Source organism: Canis aureus, chromosome 5 (genome assembly GCF_053574225.1).
Source record: "Canis aureus isolate CA01 chromosome 5, VMU_Caureus_v.1.0, whole genome shotgun sequence".
Taxonomy (NCBI): domain Eukaryota; kingdom Metazoa; phylum Chordata; class Mammalia; order Carnivora; family Canidae; genus Canis; species Canis aureus.
The window spans coordinates 40,138,271-40,160,943 of NC_135615.1; positions in this window are offsets into that span (position 1 = coordinate 40,138,271).

The window sequence follows — 22,673 nt, forward strand, 5'->3', positions numbered from 1 at the left end:
ATTGAAGCAGTCATCAAAAACCTCCGAAGACGCTGAAGTCCAGGGCCAGGGGAATGGCTTCCCAGGGGAATTCTACCAAACGTTTAAAGAAGAAATAACACCTATTCTACTAAAGCTGTTTCAAAGGATAGAAATGGAGGGAATACTTCCAAACTCATCCTATGAGGTCAGAATTATCTTGATCCCAAAAGCTGACAAGAACCCCACCAAATAGGAGAATTACAGGCCAATATTCTTCATGAATATGGATGCAAAAATTCTCCCCAAGATACTAGACAATAGGATCCAACAGTACACTAAGGATTATTCACCATGACCAAGTGGGATGTATCTCTGGGATGCAAGGGTGGTTCAAATTCATAAAACAATCAACATGATAGATCAAATCAATAAAAGAAAAGACAAGAAACCATATGATCCTCTCAATAGATGCAGAGAAAGCATTTGACAAAATGCAGCCTTGATTCCTGATCAAAACTCTTCAAAGTGCAGGGATAGAGGGAACATATTTCAATATGATAAAAGCCATCTATGAAAAACCCACAGTGAATATCATTCTCAACAGGGAAAAACTGAGTGCCTTTCCCCTAAGATCAGGAACATGACAGGGATGTCCACTCTCACCACTGCTATTCAACATAGTACTAGAAGTCCTAGCCTCAGCAATCAGACAACAAAAAGAAATAAAAGGCATTCAAATTGGAAAAGAAGTCAAACTCTCCCGCTTTGCAGATGACATGATACTGTACATAGAAAACCAAAAGACCCCACCCCAGGATTGCCAGAACTCATACAGCAATTCAGCTGTGTGGCAGGATACAAAAATCAATGCCCAGAAATCAGTGGCATTTCTATACACTAACAACGAGACTGTAGGAAGAGAAATTAAGGAATCAATGTCGTTTACAATTGCAACCAAAACCATAAGAGAACTAGGAATAAACCTAACCATAGAGGTAAAGGAACTTTATGCCAAAAACTACAGAACACTTATGAAAGAAATTGAGGAAGACACAAAGAGATGGAAAAACATTCCATGCTCATGGATTAGAAGAATAAATATTGTGAAGATGTCTATGCTACCCAGAACAATTAACACATTCAGTGCAATCCCTATCAAAATACCATGGGTTTTCTTCACAGAGTTGGAACAAATAATCTTAAGATTTGTGTGGAACCTGAAAAGATCCCTAATAGCCAGAGGAATGTGGAAAAAGAAAACCAAAGCTGGGGGCATCATAATGCCAGATTTCAAGCTTTATTACAAAGCTGTGATCATCAAGGCAGTATGGCACTTGCACAAAAACCAACACATAGATCAATGGAACAGAATAGAGAACCCAGAAATGGACCCAGAATTCTGTGGTTAACTCATCTAAGACAAAATAGGAAAGAATATCCACTGGAAAAAGGGCAGAGTCTTCAATAAATGATGTTGGGAAAATTGGACAGCCACATGCAGAAGAATGGAACTGGACCATTCTCTTACACCATACACAAAGATAAACTCAAAATGGATGAATGATCTAAATGTGAGACAAGAATTCTTCAAAATTCTAGAGGAGAACACAGGCAACACCTTTTTGAACTTGGCCACAGCAACTTCTTGCAAGATACTTCTGTGAAAGTAAGGAAAACAAAGGTGCAAAAGAACTATTGGGACTTCATCAAGATAAGAAGCTTCTCCACAACAAAGGAAACAGTCAACAAAACCAAAAGACAACCTACAGAATGGGAAAAGATATTTGCAAATGACTTATCAATTAAAGGGCTAGTATCCAAGATCTATAAAGAACTTATCAAACTCAACACCCAAGAAACAAACAATCCTGTCATGAAATGGGCAGAAGACATGAAGAGACATTTCTCTAAAGAAGATCTACACATGGCCAACAGGCACATGGAAAAATGCTCCACAACACTTGCCATCAGGGAAATACAAATCAAAACCATAATGGGATACCACTTTACACCAGTGAGAATGGTTCAAATTACCAAGACAGGAAACAGCACATATTGGAGAGGATGTGGAGAAAGGGAACCCTCTTGCACCATTGGTGGGAATGCCAGCTGGTGCAGCCACTCTGGAAAACAGTGTAGAGGTTCCTCAAAAAGTTAAAAATAGAGCTACTCTATGACCCAGCAATGGCACTATTGGATATTTACCCCAAAGGTACAGATGTAGTGAAACAACACGACACCTGCACCCCGATGTTCATAGCAGCAATGTGCACAATAGCCAAACTGTGGAAGGAGCCACAATGTCCTTTGATGGATGAATGGATAAAGAAGACATGGTCTATATAGACGATGGGATATCCCTCAGCCATCACAAAAGCTGAATACCTACAGTTTGCTTTGATATGGATGCAACTGGAGGGTATTATGCTGAGTGAAATAAGTCAATCAGAGAAAGACAATCATTTTCTGGTTTCACTCACATGTGGAATATAAGAAATAGTGAAAGGGACCATCAGGGAAAGGAGAGAAACCGAGTGAGGGAACATTAGGGAGGAAGACAAACCATAAGTGATTCCTACTCTGGGAAACAAACAAAGGGTTGCAGAAGGGGAGATGGGTAGAGGATGGGGTAACTGGGTTATAGGCACTAAGGAGGGCACTTGATGGGATGAGCACTGGGTGTTATACTCTATGTTAGCAAATTGAACTTAAGTAAAATACAAGAAATAGAACTTGAATCTTCCTGGGGTCACTACTCCTAATAAGTCACCTGACAAAAAAAGTCAAAGGAAAGAACTAGACAACTATGAAATGGGATAAGAGCAGGTTCTGCTGTAATTGTGCATCTGAGTCTGCTGGCAGAGATCTTTTCAATTTTTTGTTTTGTTTTGTTTTCTAGAAAAGTCTTTTTCCCTTGTTTTTGAAGGGTATTCTCTTAGGTGTGGAATTCCAAATTAGTGATTCATTTTTGTTGTTGTTCATCTATTTTCCTGAAGCAGGTTAAAAGCATCATTTCATTATTCTATTGCTTCCATTGTTTCTGTTACATAATAAAATGTTGGTTTTATTGTTGATGCTTTAAAGTTAGTAACTCTTTTCTCTCTCTAGTTAAGATATATATATATATATATATATATATATATATATATATATATATATTTTTTTTTTTTTTTTTTTGTCTCAATGATGTGTCCAGGAATGGTTTCATCGTTTTTATCCTGCCTGGGTTTGTGGAGCTTCTTGAGGCTTTGGGTTGATAGGTTGTTTTTATGTTTTGTTTTGTTTTTGTTATTATTTTTTTATCTTACCAGTTTTAGAAAATTCTCAGCCATTTGACTTCAAGTGTTTCTTTTTTTTTTTAATTTTTATTTATTTATGATAGTCACACACACAGAGAGAGAGAGAGAGAGAGAGGCGCAGAGAGAGGCGCAGAGACACAGGCAGAGGGAGAAGCAGGCTCCATGCACCGGGAGCCCGACGTGGGATTCGATCCCGGGTCTCCAGGATCGCGCCCTGGGCCAAAGGCAGGCGCCAAACCGCTGCGCCACCCAGGGATCCCCCTGACTTCAAGTGTTTCTTGTATCTTATTATCTTTTTCTCGAGACTCCAGTAACACATATATTAGACCATTCCCAAGCATTTCTTAAAGTCTTATATATATATGAATGGATTTGTATATGTATACATACATGTATGTTTTGTTTCTTTTTTTTCTGTGCTTCTATCTGGTGTTTTTTGCCTGACTTACTTTCTGGTTCCTTAATAATGTCAGTTATCATATCCTTCAGTTTTGGAACACTATTCGACTTTTTTTAAAGGGTATGTTTCTCTGATAAAAGTCTTCTTCTTGTTATTTATTTTCTAACACTTAATAATCAGTTATTTTAAAGTTCATGCTTGATACTGTCAATATCTGGATTACCTGTAGGCTGGTTTTTATTGCTAATTTTTTGTCTTAGCCACTTTTCTTGTCCTTCTTGGTGATTTTTGAGTAAATGTTTGAAGGAGAATTATAGAGGTCCTAAATGAGGTTAAATTCCTCAAAAAAATATTTACCTTTTCCTTTGGCTGTTAGTTAGAGTATGGTGTACATATTCAATACCCTGAGGAGAGAGGTTGGTTCAAAATCATTGTGAAAATCATTATTCCTAAGGATGAAGGTCTACAGGGTTCTAACTGCCTGCCTGGAGTTCTTGTTATGGCCCCTATTCCTTGATATCCTGAATCCTAATTTTGTTACTAAAAACTGATGAAAAAATCTGTTTTGAGCATACCAGAACTCTTATTACTGAAAGAGAATTGTTCTGTACTCAGTGACACCTTTCTTCTTTAGATGAAGCATGCACTTCCCAGCGCCCACTGCAAACCCCTCCATTCATTATTGTTATACACCCAACTAGCTTCATAGTTTTTTAAAAATTTTATAAATACATATTTATTCAAGTATAGTTATAATGTTATAATAGTTTCAGGTTTACAATATAATGATTCAAAGATTGTATACATTACTTAGTGCTCATTATGATAAGTGTACTATATTAATCTCTTTCACTAATTTTACACATTCCTCTTCCTCCACTTCCCCTCTGACAACCACTAGTCCTCTATAGTTGAGTCTATTTGTTTTTCTTTATAACTCATTTGTTCTTATTTTTTAAAAGAGCTTAGCTATTTATTTTTTTTAAGATTTTATCTATTTATTCATGAGAGACATGGAGAGAGAAGCAGAGACATAGGTAGAGGGAGAAGCTGAAGGGAGCCCAATGCAGGACTCGATCCAAGGATCCCAGAATTACCCTCTGAGCCGAAGACAGTTGCTAACCACTGGGCCACTCAGGCATCTCTCATTAGTTTATTAATTTGCATGTATGGGTGGAATCATAGGGTATTTGCCTTTCTCTGACTGGCTTATTTCACCTAGCATTATACTGTCTAGATCCGTCCATGTTGTTGCAAATGGCAAGAGTTCTTTTGCGAGTGAGTAGTATTTCTCTCTCTCTCTCTCTCTCTGTGTGTGTACCGTATCTTCTTTATAAAATTTGTGAAAGAAAGCATAGGCAATGATTTCTTTGACATCAGCCCTAGAAACATTTTTATAGATATTCTCCTCTGGCAAGGGATATAAAAACAAAATTAAACTAATGTGACTACACTAAAATAAAGCTTCTGGACAGCCAGGGAAATGATCAACAAAACAAAAAAGGCAACTTTTGGAATGGGAGGAGATACTTGCAAATGATCTATCCAATAAGGAGTTAATATCCAAAATATATAAAGAAGTTATGCAACTCAACACCAAAAAAAACGCACAAATAATCCAATCAAAAATGGCCAGAGAACATGAGTAGACATTTTTCTAATAGACAAATGAAAAGATGCTCAACATCACTAATCATCAGGGAAATATAAATTAAAACCACAATTAGATATCCCCTAATGCCAGTGCTAATGACTAGTGTCAAAAAGATAAGAAATAACAAGTGTTGATGAGGATTATAAGGAAAGGGAACCCTCATGCACTATTGGTGAGAATGCCAACTCATGCAACCACTTTGGAGAACAATATGGAGATTCCTCATAAAACTGAACATAGAATTACTATATGATCCAGTAATTCTTCTATTATTTACCCAAAGAAAATGCAAATGCTAATTTGAGAAGAAATATGCAGCCCTGTGTTTATAAGTTCATTCATTTGCATCAGCTGCATGGTCCTTGTCTGTAACCATTTGATTTCTGTCTCCAGAAATCAGATAAGAAGATAGGATATTCTCCTTAATGGAGGAAAGAAGCTTCAGTGCCAGTAGAATGGATTTGTGTTAGAGATAAAATAAGACACAATTTAAGACATGGCAAATGCTTCAAAGGTCCCTTCTCTCAGGAATCTTGTTTCTTTTCATACTAAAAGCCTTGGCAACCTTAAACTTAAATTTTAGTCTCCCCAGTTCTGGGAAAGTGCCAAAATACTCTGCTGACTTATCTACCTCTTTATAGTTGCTTCCTTCTGCCTTTTGGCTTCTCAATCTCTCATCTTCTGCAAAAAGTGGCAAATTTTCCCAGTAAGAAAGTGATAGTCAGAATGTATATCTTACCTCAGTGAGCTGCTGCTTTTTTTTTTTTTTTGACACATTGATCTCATAAATCCTGACTACATTGGCATTTTTACTCTGCCTTCAGATTGTGTGTGTCTCTGTATTTTATTTGGATATTTAGTTGCTCTTAGTGAGATGAGCTACTCCATCACAGCTTGAAGCAGAATTCTTACCTGTATATTATTTTAGATCAGACCATTTCATATGAAAATTTATAATTTTTTTTGGCACTTAAAAATAGCAAGCAAGAGAATCCTTTACTTCTTTCAACTCAGCGGGCATGCTACAGGACATACAGTCTCCACCACTCTGTATTGTCTTTCACCATTCTAGCTTCATTCATTGCTGTCCCCTGTATATCCTTCTGTAATCATTTGATTTTGCATCACTTGAAGTATATGGAATGAATAGTATGTTTTCTGTTCTCCAAAGCCATTGTGGAGGAAACGAGCTTCAGTGGCGATAAAAAGAATTTTTGTGAGACGTAAAGTATTTCTCCATTATAGGCACTTTCCAGTAAAGGCAAGGCATTTCTAGAACAAATAGACTAGATCCTCCCTATTCGTACTATAGATCAGACTATGTCAGAGATTGGAATTACTGAAAATTTGACTTACTAGGTGGATTTGATAACTATAGCTTCATTAGAATAGAAGAATGGTGCAGTGATTAATAGAAAACCATGTGTAACAATCATTCAGGGATTTGCAATGAAAGTCCGTCATGCTTTCAGTCATTCATATATAGATTATTTTTGTGTATTTACTATATGCTAGCCTCATTTCTAGGCATTCTGAATTAGTGGTGAGCTTCAGTTTTAGCGAGATAATAAAGACAGTAAATGCATGGAGAAACAAGTAAGTTAGTGTTAACTATTAGTTGTAGGCAAAATGATGACTCTCCAAGATATCCATGTCTTAATGCCTAGGATCTGTAAATATGTTGTTTGACGTGGCAAAGGGGACTTTGTAGATCATGTTAAGGGTAAGGACCTTAAGTTGGAGAGATTATCCTGCATTAACCTGGTGGTCTTGATATAACAATATGAGTCTTTCAATGCTGAGAACCTTTCTTGGCTGTGGTCAGAGGGATATAGGACTACAGAAGGATCAGAGAGATATTATGTTGCTGGCTTTGAAGATGAAAGAAAGGGGCCATGAGCCAAGGATTTGGATATCCTCTAGAAACTGGAAAAGGAAGAAAACGAATTTTCCCCTAAAGCTTCCAGAAAGAAATGCAGGCTTGCTTACACCTTTATCTTAGCCAATAAAACACATGTTGGTCTTCCAATCTACAGAATTACAAGATAATCCATCTGTCTTGTCCTGAGCAACTGGGTTTCTGGTAATTTGTTACTGTATCGATAGAAAACAAATATAATACTATAAAATATATATATAGGTTAGGGATGTAGAAGGTGGCAGTGGTTGTGGAAGGCTATGCTAGCTTGGATGTTGATTGAAAACTTTCCAAAGCAGAGGCTGGAGCCTACTGGAAGAGTGAGGTGTGTGTGTTTATGGTGGTAGAGGGTGGTGTTGAGGCGAATAGGAGATGAGAAGGGAGAAGCAACCAGGTGACAGATTGAGTGGGATGTTGTAGGTCTTGGTAAAGAGTTTAAATTTTATTTCATTTTGCCTAGAGAATTTATAGGAGAACAATATGATTTTATTTACATTCTTGGGCCCATCCCCAGAGAATCTGATTTATTAGTCTCACGAAGGAATCCAAGAATTGTAATTTGTGCAACTGCCATAGAGGTAGACTTTGGATCACACTTTAACAAGTACTACTTCACTTTCTGTATCTCTTCTGGGATTAGTTCTCTGGCTCATACATATGTGTTTATATCCTCTACTTTTCTTTCTTGTAGAAACTTTCCCAACACATACCATGATCTCAAGATTACAAAATACTTTTTTGGGTTCTTCCCATGTTGTTCATGGAGCCAATTTAGGACATCCAAAAGTACACACAGTTACCTAGTTGAACAATATTTGTATACTATCACAATTCTAAGTTACTACTTCTTTCAGGTGTGTATATATACATACACACATATATGTATGTATATATATATATAATGCACTTTTAATAATGCTTATATCATTGAAATTCTGTTTCTTTCACTCTCACCTCAAGGAATATGCTTGTAGCTATGTTTGAGAAAGCAATGTATTGTCTCTTGTATTGAGGGCTAGGGTGTGAGGAATATAAGAGGGGAGAATTTAGGGAGGGAGTAGCTTTCTAAAAGAGCTCAAACCTGGAGGTAGACTATAATTTGCAATACTGCAACACAGAGATAACTTCACACACCTTTAGACCCTTTCTTCTGTGTAAACAGCCATCACATCTAATTTGACCTCCTTACTTCTTTAAAGATAACCCTACAGAGCTCTCATTCTTTCTTGCCAAAGCAATTCCTCATGGGTCCTAATAACTGCCCAAGAGAAGTTGTCTGCATGGAAAGGAGTCACTCATTTTAAACTTTGTCTTAATTTATACTTTGTGGTACTGTTGAAAGCCAGCAATATTTTTAAATTGTTAATCTTTCTTGCCTTATAACTATGTTTGTTTGTGGGGACCGATGGTTGCCAGGCAAGCTTCCTGTTTAAGGGTGTCCTTGTTTCGGAAGATTCATAATTGCCTTTGTTGGTACACAGAACTTGGCTGCTATATGTAGAATTCTTTTCTTTCTAACATTTTCTTTTATCTCAGACTTGGTTCTGGGATTGTGCTTGCATTTTTTTTTCAGAGTAATAATTATTAAATGAAAGCATTAAGTAAAAGTGAATGAGTGTTTTTAGGTAATTGTCCTGAGGATGTGTCTACAGGAGGAGAATGGGAAGTAAATGTTTGGGTAGTCCAGGCTCTGGAACCCTTTGTGTTTTGTATATTCGTGTGGCCTGAATGCTCTTTGTCCTCCCCTGTCCCTGTGGCAGCTGTACTTAAACAGTATTGTGAACCCTCGGTGTGTCTCTTCATACACCAGTCCAGGAGCTCCTGTTCTGAGTACGTGGAGGGCAGCAGAATAGGATAGAAACTAATACCAAGGTAGGCCAGAAGCCCAATTATCCATAGTTTATGCTTCCTGATTTATAATTCATATTCTTGACTAAAGTGATCTCTGCAAAATACAGATTTGCCCTTGGCCCTTCTTCTTCAAAACCTTCATTGGTTTCTCCTTGCATGTGGAAGAACATAGGTATTCTTATCTTTGTGTAAGAAATTATAGGGTGACCATATAATTCATTGTCCAAACTGGGATAGTTGGAGAGTAAAAGGAATGTTGTGAATCATTTTGTTGGGTGACAGGTTCAAACTCCTAATGCCCCAGGCAAATGGGGATAAGCTGGTCCTGCTACCTAGAGCACTGCCTTCAAACTCATTCTCCATCTTCCTCAGTCACTCTGTTTCAATCACACTGGCTGCTTTCAGTTGTTTAAAAGTGTTCACCTTATGGCCTTTATGCATGCTATATACTTTTATTTAAAGTACTATTTTAAGAAAAGGTTTTATTCATTTATTCATGAGAGACACAGAGAGAGGCAGAGACATAGGCAGAGGGAGAAGCAGGCTCCATGCAGGGAGCCAGATTCAGGACTCCATCCTAGGACCCTGGGATCATGGCCTGTGCTGAAGGTAGATGCTCAACCACTGAGCCATCCAGGCTTCTCTATCTAAAATACTTTTTAATGAATTTCTTGTGTGACTGGCTCCTCACTCATTAGGTCTCAGTTAAACAATTACCACCTCAGAGTGTTGTTCCTGACCCTTCATTCTTAAGACAAGTCTTACTCCATTTTGTTCCATCACAGGATACTGTGATTTATTTCTTACTTATTTTTCTTAAAGCAGTTATTACAATGCAAACTCTATTTTCTGTACATCCACTTAGTCCTCAGCCCACCCAGAATGTATATCTTTTCTTGTCACCTGTTAGACTTCTAGTCACTGAGTGAAACTGACTCTTTTTGTCCTAATTCCAGACTCTTTGTCCCAGCTTGGTTCAGGTGACCTGCTCTTGTACAGTCAACTATAGCAGGGGTGGTGAATCAACTTTTATAATCATCCATGCCAAGAGCACACATTTTTGGATAGCGATAATTAAGGGGGTGTGAGCAAAGGCATGTGCCCTGTAAGTTGTCTAAACACATCATTATGTTTTCCTTTCTTCCTTATCTTCCCTTCTTCTGTGGTTTCCCAGGGAAAATTCTGGTGCTATGTTTTTATTTGCCCTTTGCTCCTTTAATTCCTGAATATCAAGTTACATATTTTATTCAGTTATTTGAATAGACCAATTAGGAATTATTGTTTCCCTGGTTTGTTTGAACGGAATGTTTGCTTTTGGCATCTGATTGAATCTAATGAAACACTTTTTTGATCAAAATATGTATCCCATACCACTTTTGAAGTTGACCCCTGCCATGAGGCAAGGGGGTTATTCTGACACTAGTTCTTTTTCTTTGGAAATTAGAGGGTTTATTCTTTTTTGGTAGTATGTGTTTTTTGTCTGCATTGCAGATTAGAATCAAATGCATATTATGATTCTACTGATTTAGTGATGCAGTAAAGCAGTTGTCTCCCTTCTGGTACAGAAAGCTAATTAAAGATGCATCCCCTGCTCAGAATTAGGAGGCTTGGGTTCTAGACCGAGTCCTGTCCCTAACTTATGGTATGGTAGTGGGAAAATCATTGAGCCTGTCACATTGTCTCTCCCTATTTATGAAATAAAAGAATTGATTAAGATTACTTCTAAGTTGTCTTCTAGCCCTAAAATTCTGAGATGCTGTAACTGCCTGAGAAGGGATCATACTATTTTTTGACTAGCAGTTAATTTTGAATAAGACGCTGAATAAAATACTTCCAAGATAAGATTTTTAGAAGAAGTTTGTTGTGGGGGGTGGATTTTAAATTATTTTTTTAAGTAATTAAACATTATAAGAAGAGTGACCCATGTCCCAAAGTCCATGAGTCTTTCAGAGTCTGTTTTCTCTGCGTTAATGAAATTCAAAATTGCTGCATTTTGTCTAGGGGTAAAGACAGAGGAAAAGTAGCTAAAATGGCTGCTACTCTGCTTCTTGTTCAGAAAACTCAATTAGAGGACAGAGCCAAGGTGCAGACGGAAGTAAGAGTCATTATATTTTTAACAGCAGATTAATGTGAGTAGAAGTAGAGAAAGCTTTCTACCCTGTAAATGTGCCACTTACAGTCATATAACATATGGCTCAACACAGAATAAGGGAAATTAAAATAGTCATTGAATGATAAAGGCCAGAAACTGCCAATGATGTTATCTCTGGGAGCACTAGGGATGGCCTGACCCAAGCCCTTCCTGCTTGGCATCTCCCATAATGAGAACGCAGGCTAGACCAGTTACAAAGCGACTTTCCTGTGAGCACTTCACAGCATCTGTTCACCGCACACTAATGGCATGAGCAGTATTGTTCCTGGCATAGTCCCTCCCACGAGGGACATGACCACATAGTGCTCCTTTCTGAAAGACAACTGATAGCGCGTAGCAATTCACAGACGTGTAATAAAGGGACCTTGGTGAAATGATAGTTATTAGGATACCTACTGTCAACTCAGTTCTCGTGTTTTTGTGCTTTTAGATCTTCTGGGTGTACTTTACGTGTTGTTTTGGTTGGCTTCAGTTTTCAATTATCTCTACTAATGGAAGGGAGTGGTTAATTTAAAGCAACAGATTTTTCAAGAATAATCTTGGCACCAGTGCAAACTTTGACAGATTTTAACAAGGGTATGCCTGGTATTCCATCAGTTTGGACCAAGACTCCCCACATAAAAAAAAAGATGAGCTGTGAAAACTAAGATGATTACTATCTTCTCTGAGGGGCCCCCAACTCAGAACTATTTTACCTCTTAAACTCATTGTGGAGAAAACACAGAATTGCTGGATAGGCACAGGGCTGGTCTAAAACATGGGTAGCTTACCTTTTTCAGAGTCTTTGTACCTTGTGCCCCATTCAATTTAACACACATTTATTGAGCACTTACTGTATATGAGGCATGGAATGTGAAGGGCTAGATCAGATCACCTTGCTCTCACCGTGCTGACAGTGTATGTATAAATAATTATAATGCACTGGGACGAAGGTTATACAGAACCTCAGAGCAGAGGTAAAGGATGCAAGGTGGTGAAGTCGAAGGAGAGCTGCAGAGAAGATGAAACATTTGAGGTGGGCTTGAAGGCTTATTAAACATTTTTCAGGCAGACAAAGGTGGAGAGGTGAGTTTCTAGGGTGAGGGAACACCAATGCACATAGCCATGGGGGTATGCAAGTCAACAACTGGTTAAAAAGCAGAAGAGTCAGAAGTGAATTAAAACAACAACTATAGTGTGAGCAACATAAAGAATGTTTAAAATCCCTAAACAGCTGAGTAAAACCCATGTAATACTTGGATGCTTGACTCCCGGGAACTTAAAATGTAGTTCAAGAAGCAAAACATAGGCATGTGAGAAAAAGCTAAAAACTCAAGGTCATGGATAAGACAATGAGTACATGAAACTTAGATACATATGAAACATAGAAACCTTAAATACTATAGATACTTTGAGGACTGAGATTCAGGGATCCTGGGAGGGTATCTGTGGAGGCAAAGGGGAGTGGGAGATAAGGCTGAAACTATGACGAAAGACATGATTTCAAGGAGATTTTCATAATACGTCTCCTCCATTTCATTGACTTTTGAGTTGATATCATCATATTCACATGAGACTGTAGCTGTTAATTTACATTATTGTGTCTCTCCACACACATGCAAGCCCAGTTTCAAATGTATGTTCTCTGCCAAATCAAGAAATGCAGAAAAACATAAAGGAGAAAAAATTAATCATTTTATATACCCTGTAGAGAAAATGAGTATTAATATTATATGTCTATAATTCTAGATTTCTTATGTAAATATATTTCTCTATATAAAAATTTTAAAACAAAGATAGACTTATCTATAGATACCTTTGTAACTAAATTTTTATACTATATTTTTTCATTTCAATACTTTGAATATCTTTCCATATCAGTAAATATTTACATCATCATTTAAAGTAGCTGCATCATATTTCATCTTACCATATCCCATGAACCATGGGCCCTATGGTCTGTTCCTTTCATCTGTATGTCTATCTTTATGTAAACACCATACTTTTGATCATTGCAGTTTTGTAATATGTCTTGGAGTCCAGAATTATAATGCCTTCATCTTTGTTCTTTTTCAAGTTTGTTTGTTTTGTTTGTTTGTTTCTTTTTGTTTTTGTTTTGCTATTTAGGACCCTTTGTGGTTTCATACAGATTTTAGGATTTTTTTTTTAATTTCTGCAAAATTGCCCTTGGAATTTCAATATCATATTTAATCTGTAGTTACCTTGGTGTAGAATGGGCATTTTAACAATATTAAGTTTTTCAACCCATGGATGTGGAATATCTTCCAATTTACATGTATATCTTTTATTTTTATTTTTTGTTGAATTTATCTCTGAGTATTTTATTTCTTTTGATGGCCTTGTTGATGGGGCTGTTTTTGTATTTTCCATTTTGGATATTTTTTTGTCATTGTTATGGCATATAGTGTACAGAAATGATGTTTATATGTTTATTTTGTATTCTGCAATGTTGCTAAGCTGGTTATTAATTATAATATTTATGTGTAGAATTTTTAGGGCTCTCTACATAGAGGATCATGTCCTCTGTGAACAATGATAATTTTGCTTCTTTCCAATTTGGATGCTTTTTGGGGGGAAGGGGTTGTTAATTTATCTAATTAGGAGTTCTAGTACTATGTTGAGTAGAAGTGGTGGGAATGGGCATTTTTGACGTATTTCAGCCTTAAAGGAAAAAGTTTCAATTTTCCACTGTTGAAGGCAATGTTAGCTTAGACTTATAATACATGACTTTTACTATATTGAGATATGTTTCTTTTGTATATAGTTTGTTAAGCATTTTTGTCATGCAAGGATTTTGAATTTTGTTAAAGGAATTTCCTGTATCACATGATTTTGCTCTTTTGTTCTATTCATACAGTGGGCTCATTTATTATGGTGGGTATGTTGACACATCCTTGTAACCCAAGAATAACCTCCCTTCTTCATGATGTATTATCCCTTAAACATGCAGGTAAATTCAGTTTGCTAGTATATTGTGGAGGATTTTTGGCATTTATGTTTATCAGGGATCAATATCCCTGTTGTTTTATTTTCCTAAAGTATTTTTCGTTTTGGTATGAAAGTAACACGGGCCTCATAAATTAAGTCTAGAAGTGTTAGCTTCTCCTCTGTTCAATGGAAAAGTTTGACAAAAAGATGCAATAATTCTCTAAATGTTTGATAGAACTCACTAATAAAGCCATTTGGTCTCAGTTTTTCTTTGTTGGGAAGGTTTTGATTACTGATTGAATTTTCTTATTTATTATTGGCCTATTTGTGTTTTTTATTTCTTCATGATGCCATCTTGGTAGGATGTATATTTTCAGTGGTTTGTCTGCTTCTTCTAAGTAATATAATTTTTTGACATATAGTTGTTCATAGTAGTCTTTTGTAATCTTTTAGATTTCTGTGGCATCAGTTAAAGTCTTTGCTTTTTTTTTCTTAGTTTAAATGAAGTTTTTAAAATTTCACTTATATTTTTATAGCAGCAATGTCCACAATAGCCAAACTGTGGAAGGAGCCTCGGTATCCATCGAAAGATGAATGGATAAAGAAGATGTGGTTTATGTATACAATGGAATATTACTCAGCCATTAGAAATGACAAATACCCACCATTTGCTTCAACGTGGATGGAACTGGAGGGTATTATGCTGAGTGAAATAAGTCAATTGGAGACGGACAAACATTATATGGTCTCATTCATTTGGGGAATATAAATAATAGTGAAAGGGAATAGAAGGGAAGGGAGAAGAAATGGGTAGGAAATATCAGAAAGGGAGACAGAACATGAAGACTCCTAACTCTGGGAAACGAACTAGGGGTGGTAGAAGGGGAGGAGGGCTGGGGGGTGGGGGTGAATGGGTGACGGGCACTGAGGGGGGGTCCTTGACGGGATGAGCAATGGGTGTTATTTTGTATGTTGGCAAATTGAACACCAATAAAAAATAAATTTATTGTTAAAAAATATAAATAAATAAATAAATAAATTTCACTTATATTTTTAAAAAATTAACTCAGTTTTGCTGATTTTTTTTCTGCTTTTTTGGACTATTTTTTCTGCTTTTTTGGACTATTTCATTTATTTGTTCTAATCTTTTTTCCTTCCTTTTACTAACTTTGGGCTTAGCTCATCCTTTTTCTAGTTCTTTGAGCTGTAAAGTAAGGTTGCAATAGTCTGATATATTTATTTAATTTAATTAATTTATTTAATTAAAAAAAAACTTTCGTTATTCATTCATGAGAGACATAGAGAAGGAGCGGCAGAGATAGAGACAGAGGCAGAGGGAGAAGCAGGCTCCCTGCAGGGAGCCCGATGCAGGACTCTATCCTAGGACCCCAGGATCACGACCTGAACAGAAGGCAGATGCTCAACCACTGAGCCACCCAGGAACCCCTATTTCTTCCATTTTAATATAGAATTTAACACTACAGACTTGCATTAGGATTGCTATTGCTGCGTATCATGAATTTTGGTCTATTATATCCATATTCTCATTTATCTCAAGATATTTTCTACTTTCCCTTTTGATTTCTTCTTTTTAACCCATTGGTTATTCAAGAATGCTTAGTCTATTTTCCACATATTTGTGAATGTTTTAGCTTTTCCCTTTGGTGTGATGTCTAGTTTAATTTTGGTGTGGTCAGATAAGATACTTAGCAAGATTTTTAGTCTTTATTTTAAGATGGGTTTTTAAATTTAACATGCAGCTTATTCTATAGAATGTTCCATATGCTTTTGAGAATAATGTGTATTCTGCTATTGGGTGGAATGTTCTGGATATGTCTGTGAGATGCATATAGTCTATAGTGTTGTGCAAGTCCCCTGTTTATTTATTGATTTTCTGCTTAAATACCTGTCCATTATTTTAAGAGGGATATTGAAGTCTCTCACTATTATTATATTGCTGTCTATTGCTTCCTTTCGTTCTCTCTTTGTTTCCTTCATGTATCTATGAGCTCTGAGGATGGCTGCATATGTGAATATGTTTTATCTTCCCTGTGAATTGACCCTTTTATCATTATAATATATCCTTCTTCATCTTTATTGACAACTTTTGAGTTATTTTGTTTGGTATAATAAGCGTGGCCACTCCTGCTTTCTTTTGCTTCCCATTTGCATGGAATATATTTTCATATTCTTTCACTTTCACCCTAAGTGTATCCTGTATTTAAAGTGAGCTTCTCGTAAACAGCATAGAGTTGGATTTTCTTTTTATCCATTCAGCCTCTCACTCTATAGAGTCTTCTTATTGAGTTTAAACCACCTATATGTAAAGTAACTACATTTAGAAGGACTTACTATTGCTATTTTGTTAAGTGTTCTGTCTTAAAACTTTCCTCTTGCTGTCTTCCTTTGTGTTTTATTGATTTATTTTTTTGTGACATGCTTTGGTTCCTTTCTATTGTTGGGTATCTTCTACAGTCATTTTTTTGTGTGTGTGTGGTTACTTTGGTGCTCACCCGAAACACCTTATATTTAAGACCGTCTATTTTAAGCTGATAAATTTGGTAGTATACAAAACTCTACTCTTTTCCTCCTCTTCTTCAATCCATATTATTGATGTCACAAATTATATCTTTTTATATTGTGTACCATTAACATATTTTTATAATTACAGTTGTTGCTTTATACTTGGTTTTTAACTTCTATGCTTGAATTCAAGGTGATTTTTTCACTTCCATTACCATAATACAGTAATTTTTATTTGCATATTTACCTTTACCTGCGAGCTTGAACCTTTCATATGCGTTCATGCCACTCTCTAGAATCCTTCTGTTTCAACTTAAAAGACTCTTTTTAGCATCTCTTATAATATAGATCTAGTGCTGATGAACTCCCTTTTGTTTATCTGGGATGGACTTTAATTCTCCTTCACTCTTGAAAGACAGTTTGCCAGATACAGTATTCCTGGTTGGCAGCTCTTTTATTTCAGAGTTTTTATTTTTTCTTTTTTTCTTTTTTTTTCAGAGTTTTTAATATATAATCCTGCTCCCTTTTGTCCTGCAAGGTTTCTGCTGAGAAATCCATTGATGATCTTATGCGGGTTCCTTTATGATAAGTCCATTTTTCTTGCTGCTTGCAAAATTCTCTCTAGTCTTTGACTTTTGACAATTTGATTTTAATGTGTCTCTGAATAGACTACTTTAGGTACACTCCATTTGGAGCTTACTGGGTTTCTTGAATCTGAATATCCCAAATAGGATAGGAGCCAGTCCTTTGAGTTCTCCTCTGAAAAACTTGATTGTTGAATGTCTACTACAACTGTCTCTCCAGGAAGAAGCTGGGAATTGGAGGTTTTCTGAAGCTTATTCCATACTGAGCCAGGGGTAGGTGCTATTACTAGTCCAAACCTTCATGTTTGTTTTCTGCAGCTCCTTTCCCACTACAGCTTAGTTTCAGATAGAACACAAGCCAGTCCTTTAGGAAGCCTCCTGAAAAGCTGGAACATTGCACATTTGTTTCAGTTTTTTCCTTACCTCCACAGGGAGAACTCGGAAGCTAGGATGTTACCTCCTAATTATGCTATGCTGAGTTGAAAGGGTGGTCGATGGGGAGTACCACAAATTTTCCTACTCCTCTCAGAGTGTCTGGTTTCATATTCACCTGGGGGTGTAGGGGCTTCTTAACTGTTTTCTGAATTTCTCACAAAGGAAATTGGTCCCTAACTGTTGCTGAATTGATGTCTCTATAGGATAAAGAGGGTTTGGGGCTTCCTAGGTCACCATCTTTCTGTTTTCAACCTGAGAGTCTTATCCTAAATCCCCAGTATTGTGGATTGTTAAGGGCTGAGACTATGTAAGACTGACTTCTCTTTTCTACGGCTCCTATATAGTAAGTACTCCTCAAATGCTTGGTGGAGGAATATAAAGTGTATTAAGCTACTTATAAAATGGTTGCATATTTACCATAGGCATCCTTTCCTCACTTGAATAACATGAAGCTTCATTTGAGTAAGTATATAGGAGTGACGTTTGTCAATGTTAAACTATTTCGTCTAAGTTCATCTATGAATTAAATAAAACAAAACATGTTGATGTTTTCAAGCTGATTTAACATGGACTCTATGGGATTTATTTAAAAAAATATTCAAATTATTAACTTCTTGTCATTAACTTACAGAGATAGGATCACAGGATTATTTGGCCAAGAACATAGAGATCATCTAGGCAACTATGCCCACCCTTAATTTTACAAATGAAGAAACTAAGGTCTGGGGATTGTAAAGGTTGTTGAGAAATCTCACTGCTAATTAGAAAGGGAACAGTTACTAGAGCTATGGCTACCTTGAATCTGGCTCTTTCTAACGTATCCAAACCATGTCTCAAGTCTGGAATAATTAAGATGTATAAAAAAATGCCTCAAATTGGTTGAGTACAAAATGCACTTCAAAGGTGAATTTAGTATTCAGAGATCATTATTTCAGATCTCCAGCTGTTATGGAACAAGGCTGCTGAAAACCCCAGCATTAACAGATGTCTGCTAAGCACTTACTACTAATAATTGAAATAGTAACAACAGTGCTCAATTAGTCTTCAAGAACAAAACACACATACACTTTTTAAAAATCCTCACTTTTGTAGGAATTAATCCATCAGTGTGGCACCTTGAATGAACATTCTAAATTAGAAAATTGAGAAAAAAACTTCAAAATAGAGTATGTACTGGGGGCTTTAGTTTAAGCTATTTAAAAAACGTTACCTAGACAATGTGCTTGGGTTAGTGATTTGTGAGAAAATACATTTATTAGTGCAAAGAAATAAAACAGATTATTTTTAGCAGGATGTTTGTTTACATGGTAAGATTGCATGAGAGCTTTGATACTGGGGAAAGATATGGCAAAAAGATGAAATGACTGAGCGTTTTCAGTTTTCTCTCTAACATTCCTTTGGTAGTCAGCACAACTAGGAACTAGGTGGTTCATCTCTGATTTTGATCAAAGTGAGATGTTTACTGACTAATCAAAAGTCTTAGTTGGTCTATTCATTCATTTATGTGTTTCACATGTATTTATTGAAGGCCCATTATTTTCTACTTACATGTTCAAAAGGTAAGCATGTGATCTGATTCATATGGCCATTTTATTTTAAAACATAAACAAAAATAATATTGAGTGTTCAGTATGTGCCAAGCATTTGCCTATAGATTCTCACTTAAACCTTAGGAGGAAACTTACACAGAATTTTCTATTATTAATACTTTTTAATTGATAAGAGAACTGATTGACAAAGACATTTTGTAACTTGTGCAAGGTCAGAAAATTAGTGTTTTAAAGAGCAGAAATGAAATCCAAGAGTTTAAATCCAGAATGTGTTCTCTTTACTGCTCTAAAATATAACCTCTCCTCAGTACAGCTAGGAAGTAGACAGTGGCTCTTCTGCTGTTGCAGGGGGTGGGGGGTGTCATGAACTCTTTTTGGAATCCAATGGTATAAAACTGTTGTCTTGTAACCTAGAAAAGAAACATGGTGATACACATATACATGTATTTGAAATATAGCTCAGTGTTTCCATGACACTGAATGCTTTGGAATAGAATTCAAGTAGCTTCCATGGAATGAAAGGGGGCTTGTAATTCCAGGGATAAGGCCACTTGAAGGAGAAAGCCATCCTCAAGTTCATTTCACGTTCTGTGTTCCTACACGTTAGGAAACTGAGGCACCACAAGCTTTACCATCTTTTCTGAGGAAGACCATAACTAGTGCCCTTCTCCCTCTGTCACACTGCCATCCTTACGACATCTCATTAAATGGATAACTCTGTTCCTAATAGATAGATTAGAACCCATTTAAATGGGTCCAGGTCAATGAACTGTTAACAGGAAATCATAAATTAATTATTTTGGAAGGAGAATGAAAAGACATGGAAAAAATACTCAGTTTTCTTTAAGGACCAAGGAAATAGAAGGGGTTTAGGGATGCTTCCTAAGATTGTTAGGCTCTTTGAAAGAAGGAGCTAAGATACTAAAATTATTTTGACAGTAATGTATTCCTATTTGTTTTTAGACATTGTAAAAAATGAAGTTTGAAACCTCTGTCAATATAAATATTTATAATCTAGTTTCTCTAGTTGAATTAAAAATAACACAGGACTCAGTGGATTCCTACTTTTCTCACTTCGGTTTTGGGGAGAAAAATATATATTCCTTAAACTTAGTACAACCCTGAAAATAATAGATCTGTTGTTCAAAAAAGAATCTAAAGAGAGTCTCTATCTCTTTCTTCTACATTAAATAATCTGTTTAAGTCTATTATTTATTGTGACATTTGGGAACTTTTGAGGACCTTGAAAGGAAATTCTAAATTGGATTCATTTTATTTTGGGGTAAGAAATATATGTGAAATATGAGCTTGTGAGTTTTATTAATCCTTTTATCCTTGGGACCCAAATGCTGACGTTGCTCCATTAGGCACTTTAGAAGTTATAGTGATGGACAATCTATCAGCAAGCCTCAGAACATGGACCTTTCTAGCAGCCTACTGGTCTAGTGATCAATATGATATAACCTAGTAAAAGCTCCTGCCTTATGTCTATAATGTGATAATGTCATCACATTATAATTCGCAAAGAATACAAATCTAGCCAATCTGATTTATTGTAATATTTATTTATCATCCAGTTCACTTTTCTTGGAATATTCCTTTCCCCCTAATTCCCAATAGAATATCTTATAAACTTTACACGACTCAATATAGCAAAATAATTGTGATATTGGTGTTTGGAACCATAAAAAAAAAACAGCTGTGTGATCATGGGCACATTACTTAGATATTTGTCTGAATGTGTTTCTGTTTCTCTTTTTCTCTCAATCTAAGAGTAAGGTTTACTAGCCTAAAGTTACTGCAAACATTAAATGTGCTAAGGCATATAAAACACTTAGTACAAGGGGCACCGACATGGTGTTCAATAAATGTCTATTATCTTATTAGAATTATTATTTATAAATTTAAAAAATACTTAAATGTCCCCAGCAGGACCCCTTCAGATGAAGTAGGTTAAAATCGTGTATGAGATAGAGTGATTGATTCCAAGCGAAAAATTTAGTTATTGCCTCAGCACTATGATTGATTAGTGGACCACAGGCTCCCAAACCAGAAAGTGAAGGAGATAAGCTAGATCCATTCATTCAAGACAAGGTCCCTGCCCCCGTGAAGCTGCCATTCTAGTGGAGAGACAGGGAAACTATATTTAAAAAGTACATAAACAAGACAATTTTATAATAGAAAGTGATAGCTACTGTAAATGTAAATAGATTACAAAAGATGGGATAGAGTAACTAAGGACAAGGGGATTTACATTAGGTACAGTGGTTAGGGAATGACTTTGGGCAAGTGATGTTTGAGCCAATGCCTTAATCATGAAAATGGTCTAGCTGTGGAAGGATTTGAGGAAAGAGCATGCCAGGCAGAGGCAACAGTGAGTGTAAGGTCCCCAAATCAGGAATGAGCTTGCCACACTCAAGAAACATAAAGAAGATCAGTGTGACTGGCACATAGTGAGGACACGGGAGATGGTAGAGGATCAAGTTGGAGACATGACCAAGATCTTTCAATGACTGAATTCTTTACCTCTTTTAATTTTGAAATTCATAAGAATGGAGAGTAAATCTGATATTTTCCCATAGTTTGGAAGGGAATGAGATGGTATATTCATTTATTGATAAGAATTCTATACTTACACAAAGTACATCTATCTATCTATCTATCTATCTATCTATCTATCTATCTATCCTATATCTATTTTGTTGTTGTTGTTGTTGTTGTTGTTGTTTTGTTAGATGGTGAGGAAGCATGGGAGGGAGAGGCAAAGGGAGAGAGAGAGAATCTCAAGTAGGCTCCATGCCCAGTGCAGAGTCCAACATGGGGCTCCATCTCATGACCCTGAGATCATTACCTGAGCCAAAATCAGGAGTCTAATGCTTAACCAACTTCTCCACCCAGGTGCCCCCTATACAAAATACCTCTGATTCCTTTATTTGCCATGAAGAACAGAGATGGAAAAGAGTGCACCATTTTAGAACTTTTTTGTATTGTACTATAATTATTAAATGGTATGCTTATTTCCATTATCATAAACACTAAGAAAGGGACCACCTCCCAGAATTGTTAGAACCAAAGACAAGGATAGAACTAGAATGATCATGCATTTTATACAGAATGAAAACATATTCCTTTCAAATAAATTAAATGTAAAAACACTTCATGAATTTAAGTCTTGTTTCTGCTATTTGGAATGTTGCTTCTTTTACACTAAGAGATTAATCTAGTGATGCCCTCAGATACAGCAATAACTTGTTAATGAGATATTGATTTCTCAAAATAAAAGCATACTAGTATCATATTTTCAATCTAAATTAATGCTTCATTAAACTAATTAATAGCATAACAATAACCTGAACTTTTAGTGATCGTAATTAATCATAATCACATAGTATTCCTGTAGCAATCCATAGGTATAAGT